Source organism: Schistocerca cancellata, chromosome 5 (assembly GCF_023864275.1).
Source record: "Schistocerca cancellata isolate TAMUIC-IGC-003103 chromosome 5, iqSchCanc2.1, whole genome shotgun sequence".
Taxonomy (NCBI): Eukaryota; Metazoa; Arthropoda; class Insecta; order Orthoptera; family Acrididae; genus Schistocerca; species Schistocerca cancellata.
In genome coordinates, this window is record NC_064630.1 from 226,101,563 (window position 1) to 226,109,220 (window position 7,658).

Here is a 7,658-nt window from a genome sequence, read left to right on the forward strand (position 1 = left end):
AGACAGGTGAAATACCTCCCAACTTCAAGAAGAATATAATAATTCCAGTCCCAAAGAAAGCAGGTACTGACAGGTATGAAAATCACCAAACTATCAGTTTAATATGTCACGGCTGCAAAATACTGACACAAATTCTTTACAGATGAATGGAAAAACTGGTAGAAGCCAGCGTTGGGGAAGATCAGTTTGCATTCCATAGAAATTTTGGAACATGTAAGGCAATACTGATCCTATGATTTAACTTATAAGATAGATTAAGGAAAGGCAAACCTACATTTCTAGCATTTGTAGACTTAGAGAAAGCTTTTGACAATGTTGACTGGAATAGTCTCTTTGAAATTCTGAAGGTGGCAGGGGTAAAACACAGGGAGCGAAAGGCTATTTACAATTTGTACAGAAACCAGATGGCAGTTATAAGAGTCGAGGGGCATGAAAGAGAAGCAGTGATTTGGAAGTGAGCGAGACAGGGTTGTAGCCTCTGCCCGATGTTATTCAATCTGTATATTGAGCAAGCAGTAAAGGAAACAAAAGAAAAATTCGGAGTAGGTATTAAAATCCAGGGAGATAATATAAAAACTTTGACGTTTGCTGATGACACTGTAATTCTGTCAGAGGTAGCAAAGGACCTGGAAGAGCAGTTGAACAGAATGGATAGTGTCTTGAAAGGAGGCTACAAGATGAACATCAAAGCAAAACAAGGATAATGGAATGTAGTCTAACTAAATCAGGTGATGCTGAGGGTATTAGGTTAGGAAATGAGACACTTAAAGTAGTAGACGAGTTTTGCTATTTGGTGAGCAACATAACTGATGTTGGTTGAAGTAGGGAGGATATAAAATGTAGGCTGGCAATGGGAAGAAAAGCATTTATGACGAAGAGAAATTTGTTAACATCGAGTAAAGATTTTCCAGGAAGTCTTTTCTGATAATTTTTGTATGGAGTGTAGTGCCTCAAGAATTTTGATGTAAATTCTAGAAACAATCGGCCTTCAACTGTCTCGAACACCTGATATTTTAGGTACAAGTGCAGAAGAGTGAAAACGTTTCTACCGATCCACCTGTTTCTATGTGCAGGTCAGAAGTTTGTTATTAGAAGACTGTAAGAGGGACGAGTCACTGGTGATGACAAGTGTTTGCTGCCAGCAACACAGATGATCAGGAGGAGAACTTAAGGAATAATTACGTTGTATTCTTTGATGTGTTAGTGTCTGTGGTGATTGTAAAAAATACTAATGAACAATTGAGTATAGATTGCTATGCACATTAACGTACTGGACTCACTTGAGACTAGAGACTTTCAATTTAATTCATGTCTTGGACTCGGAAAAGTCAAGACATATGTTTATATTTGCATATGGTTTTTAAACCAACTAATATGTCTCTATGTACTTAATTATTTCTAAAGCTCGAGATATGAGTGAGACGACAAAGATATTTATATGTCTACAAAGAGAATTTTGTTCTGCATAGCAGTTCTAGTACATTGTTAATCAATGAGTATGTTGACACTCATGTTCATATATGTGATCAATAGATTACGGCGTAAGAAGACATTATTTTCTGTTGCCGAAAAATGTTAGAATGTGGTGACCTAAGTGACAGGACCCGAAGAAAACAGGAATTTAAAGACAGAAACAGAAAGAAGATATTAGGTGTTGTCATAGCAACCAAGCCTAACAAAATACGAGAACTATTTCCAGTAATTGTATTGAGTCCAATAAACAAATGGAAGGAAGTTGTGAGTGCAACGTTGTAAAAGACATGAGAAAGTAACAATGGAGAAAACTGAAGAGAAGACCTCAACTTTTTGACTAAGAAGATCAGGTGTGGAGAGTAAGCAGTCTTCACACATGTACATCGCGCTGACGCTGATGCAGTAACCAGCCACCGATGCTGACTACACCAGCTGCTGCTCACCGGTGTTGACTCCATGTCTGCTCGCCGCCAGCGAGGCTGAAACCAATGTCCAACACTGCTGGCACCAGTGCTCTCCACCAGCACTGATTATGCATCTGCTCACCAACGCAGCTAGAACTCTTTGCTGGGTGAGGAAAAACCAATAATTATTTGATAAAAGTTGAGGGGACGAATGAAGGATAAACTGGTATTATAGTTATTGTACTCAGTGGTGAATTTTCTTTAGATGATTGCTAGGTCTAAGATCAATAAAATTATGGATCAAGAACAGCAACAAACTTCAGAGCCAGCCATGGCAATGACTGTAACAAAGGAAATGCCAAACTGGAATGAGGTAGCAAATTTAATTGAAGCACTATGTCTTAAATTAGATAACCAGAGAACAGAGTTAAATGCTCAAAATGATTCCTTGAGACAAGAACTAAATACTAGATCAGTTGACCAAAGTGCTAAGTTCGATAACCAGAAGGCTGATAAGGCCACTCTAAGTGAAAAATTAAATGCTCAGAATGAAGCTCTAAGGAGAGAAATAGGTTTAGTACATTCTTGTTTAAATGCTCAAAGTGAAACTTTGAACAGTCAAGTAGCAAATACAGTTTTATTAAAGACTGAATTTGGCTCTTTAAATGATAAGGTAGAAAATATGAAGTTAGATTTAAAGAGTGAACTCACTGGTTCTTTGGATACTCTTGTAAATCAATTGTTCACTGACTTAAATCAGAGACAGAATGAAACTTTAAATATTCAAATGATGAATATAGGTTTGTTGCCCATCAAAATAGATGCTCAAAGCAAAGAATCTAGTAATCAATGCAAAGGCATAGTTACTTTGGAGAGTGAATGCAGCATCAAATATAATAATAATAATAATAATAATGTAAAATTTGAATTTAATGAAAAATTGAAGTTTTGTAAAAATGTATGTAATGTTAAATTTAATTCCATAAGACAGGAAATGAATACTTTGAAAGAGAACACAGATCAATCTAAGGAAGTAATGTAGATTATTCAATCGAAAATTTCAGGTGTTAGTATACGAGCTGTCACTACACAAGCTGTCAGTTCGTGAGTAAATAATGTAGAACAAAACGTCAAAAATAAAATAGTCAATGTCGACATTATAAATGTAAGTAGTCTGGCGGAACCTTTTGAGCTACTTATAGATCGAGAAATTACTGAGAGTATAATCTCCGGGTACGTTGCAACTGTTGCCTTTTCCAAACCTAATGGTACTAACAAGGTTATAGACAACTCGTGGAAATAATTCAAACTTGTTCATGACAGAGTAGAAAATAAAATAATTTTACGTAATGTTGTGTTACGTAGTAAAGTGGTGATAGTTTTGCTGTGGGGAGACTTTCACATAAAATTTAACAGAAGTATGGGCCATGAGTAATCAAGTGAGGTTAATATCAAATCCATGGGATCCAGGTGGAGTCACATCTGTGTCCCAGGGATGTTAACGATCTATGTTAACGGGTGGGGTGATGACCATCAGATCCCTAGTTGTTTTCGGTGTTTTCTTCTGTACTATTTTTCCTGCACCAAATTCCCTTCAAATCTTAAACTATTCTGTAATCTATTTTTGAATTCTTATACTATCCTATTATCCTGTTGCTTCTGCATTCTTATCTTTACTTGGCTGACAAGCAAAGCAAGCCATTGATGTCAAGACCATACTGCTTCTTGTAGTAATAGCAATAAGTGATTGTATCATTATTCATGGTCTCAAATGTGTTACATGGGCTTCTGTTCTACACTATGTAATCAACTTGATAAATTTTGTTGTTGTATCGAGTCAGGACTGAAGCATCTGTTAATGTTTTCATAATATGCTCTTTAGAAGTAGTTGGATTCCGATTTGATATATCTGCAGTTACATCCAGAACATTTAGTGCCCGATAAGCATTTAAGTTGACTTCATGCTCCGCTCTAGTCAGCGGTGATCTTAAATCCCACCTTCAGCATAAGAGTTTTGAAGAAGTCATCCTGAGTATTTAAGTTGCCTTCACGCTCTGCTCTAGTCAGCAGTGGTCTTGAATCCCAGCATCAGAGTATAGTTACATCTTAATTTTCCCTAAGTTATTCTTTGAGAGTAATCAAGGAATATTAGATTAATAGAAAATGGAATTTTATATGAATCATTACATAACTGTGATAACATGATACGTAATTTTTACCCTTTGTGAGATATAATGTAAATGGGAGGGTTTGTATCACTTTTATAAGGGGTGGGTAGTGTAAGTACAAGCATGACTAACACTAATCACACATCACACCTTTCAGATGACCCTCACAGGCAAGTGTAACTGATTCTTCACCATTTGCCGTTCCGTAGGTGTTGCTAAGATTTTTCTTTGGGGACTTCAAAGGTAAAGGTGAATGTCCATTCTGTAGGAGACGTTTAGCATCATACCTCCTCCGGCATCTCACTCAAGTACTGGTGAAGTAGGGATCCTGGGGAAGGGGGATGGGAAGGGTTTTCCTGTCTTTGGGGTTATTTTCTTTCTCTTCTTCGATCTTACCAACCATCTCTACTTTTTCCTTTCTTACTTCTCATCTGAGTACCGGTCTATCTTTCCCTCTTTCCATATTCATATACTTCTATCGCAGAAGACCTTCTCTTTTTCTGTGGTTATAAAGAACCTACAACTTATTTCACATAAGTAAGCCGAAGAATCAGGATACACAAACACACATCTGCATACACACAAAGATACACTTAAACACAAACAGGAGAATTATGAATTAGAAACCCGGAGTGATGTCAGAACCACCAAGGGATTTGGGGAATAAAGATATATGTACGCCTGAGTAGATGCACATATTACATTGTTGATATGTGACGGTTCTGCATCATTATTTTTTGTCACTCTCAAACATATATTTACATGTGCCATGCTAGTCCTTTGAGAAAAGGCAAAGTATCTTACATCTGAGTAGATTGTTAATATGTGACAGTTCTGCATCATTATTTTTGTCGCTCTCAAATATATTTACATGTGCCACGCTAGTCCTTTGAGAAAAGGCATATTATCTACTGGGAGTTGGTAAATACAGGTAGACATGGCATTTACTATGTGTGGGCATGAAACCTGTTTATATAGTAGGAGTGAGGAGTGAAAAATGAATCTAGGATATTAGAGGCAGTATTGGAAAGTGGAGTTAAAGTGTAAAGTAGAGTTGTAATTTTACTGGAGAATATTTAAGAATAGTATTCATAAAGTGTATGGAAGGGTAATGAACCAGGAGGCCTACTCAAGAAGGATACGGAGGGCTCACTTGACATTTATTGAATGAGAAAAAGGGCGGATAGGCAGACCTATAGAAAGGCTGACCTATACAGGGGCACTAAGAAGGGGATTGACTTGTACCGTAGGAGGATAGGAATAAGAAAGGGGCGTACCTACCAAAATAGAAGGAGAAATGGTACTCCTAGGATCAACCCATGTAAGATATAGGTACTGTTCCTAAAGGGAAATGGGGCAGTATCATTACAGAAGTCACATGTTTTAAGGGATGAGTCTGGTAAGTTTGAATTCTATTCCGCACTAGCGTTTTTATAACTCCAACATGGACTGAAAGGTTCACATTTTGTAATTGTGGTAAAATATGCACAGTTATTAGTAAAAAGAGAGGTACTGTTAACAGATAAAGAATTATCTTGTGTAATATTGTTGTACATAATGAATATGTATAAAGTATCACGTGTTCGAGCTAAGGAGAGGGATAATTAGTGCCTAAAGAATTTGGTGTAAATTCTAGAAACACTCGGCCTTCAACCATCTTGAACACCTGATATTTTAGGTATAAGTGTGGGAGAGTGAGAATGTTTCTACTGATCCACCTGTTTCTATATGCAGGTAAGAAGTTTGTTATTAGAAGACTGTAAGAGGGGCGAGCCACTGATGACGACAAGGGTTTGCAACCAGCGCCACAGAAGACAGGAGGAGAACTCATGGAATAATTATGTCATATTCTTTGATGTGTTAGTGTCTGTGGTGATTGTAAAAAATACAAATGAGCAATTGAATATAGAGTGCTATGCAAATTCGTGTATTGGACGCGCTTGAGACTAGGGACTTTTGAATTACTTCATATCTTGGCTATGAAAGAAACAAGACACATGTATGCTATTTGAATATGTGTAAATAAGTCTAACGTGTAAGGAATAAGTTAGCTTGCAGAAGTTATTATCTGTGAAAGTTGAAAATATAAAGTGATTGAACTGAAAAGTATTATACCAGTACCAAAATTATTTCAAGGATAGAGAAGTATTTTAATAAATTCCCTTAACCAGCTATCGTCTTCAGAGAAGAAGCTTGTGGGAAATCGACATAGCTGATTACCCAGAGAAGAGGATCAGCTACACACAACGAGCAAGTTAACTGAATTGAGAGGCATATGTGCCTTGCAACCCAATACCACACTGTCTCTTGTCGTCTGAAAAACATTAGAGTAGTCATGTACAGATGTGAAATATGGATAATAAATAGTTTAGACAAGAAGAAAATAGAAGCTTTCGAAATGGTGTGCTACAGGAGAATGTTGAAGATTAGATGGGTAGATCATGTAACTAAAGAGGAGGTACTGAATAGAACTGGGGAGAAGAGGAATTTGTATCACAACTTGTCTAGAAGAAGGGATCGGTTGGTAGGACATGTTCTGAGGCATCAAGGGATCACCAGTTTAGTATTTGAGGGCAGTATGGAGGGTAAAAATCATTGAGGGAGACCAAGAGATGAATACACTAAGCAGATTCAGAAGGATGTAGAGTGCAGTAGTTACTTGGAAATGAAGAAGCTTGCACAGGATAGAGTAGCATGGAGAGCTGCATCAAACCAGTCTCTGGACGGAAGACCACGACAACAACACAACTGTATTGTACAGATTAGTAAATTATTAAACATTTTAGCACTGTCATCATGTAAATTGTGCTGGTATCATGTCTCAAGATCTTTCTGCATCAGAGTCAAACAGTGTAATCTCCAAGTTGGAATATCAACAATATTAGAAAAAGGATAGACTGCTACTCACTGTGAAGATAACCCATTGAGTTTTATGACAGACACAACAAAAAGACTGAATAGCGTTTCATGTGACAGTCACATTCCTGTTGGAGTTGCTGGTGGTGGAGGTCATGTATGTGTGAGGTTTGCTTGCTTGTGTGAATGTGTGTGTGTTTTCTTTTCTGAGTAAGGCATTGGCCAAAAGCTATAATGTGTAACAGTCTTTTCATTGTGCCTGTTTGCAACTCAATGGGCAATCTATTCTTTTCCTAATATTGTTTCTATATCAGAAGTAATATGTTCTACAGAACAATTCATACACAGCTGCTGAAACTGTGTTAGCTTTAAATTGCACATTGTAATTTGAAAGTAATTTGTATATTAGTTAAAAACATTGTTACAAAAAGTTGTATGGTATAATTTCTCACAAAGTCTGTAAAATCCATTCTGAAATATTATTATGAAAAAAGATTACTTATAATATAAAGTGATTTATCATGTATGTAACTTCTTCCAAAATTATCATTTTTAATTGCAAATCAATCAGTTATATATCAATAATTCAAAATAATATAAAGTATTATCATAATATTATTTAAGTTCGAGAAGACCAGCCTTGCACGTGGAGTTTCAACAAAGCTCACAATTTGCAGTATTCTCTCCAGAACTGATTGTGGCCCTTGGTTTAGAGATCAGTGGAAGGACTGAACCAGAGACTTCAAAGGATCTGTGG

At 36.7% G+C, this 7,658-nt stretch overlaps 1 long non-coding RNA gene across 2 annotated transcripts in view; it reads left to right on the forward strand.

The window, feature by feature from the left end:
* Nucleotides 1-6,964, forward strand: part of LOC126188317 (uncharacterized) — a 33,791-nt gene extending 26,827 nt beyond the window's left edge. For both annotated transcript variants that reach the window (XR_007537855.1, XR_007537854.1), the window contains one exon: nucleotides 5,780-6,964. This is a non-coding gene — a long non-coding RNA (uncharacterized LOC126188317). The remainder of the gene's footprint in view (nucleotides 1-5,779) is intronic.
* Nucleotides 6,965-7,658: the final 694 nt, after the last annotated feature.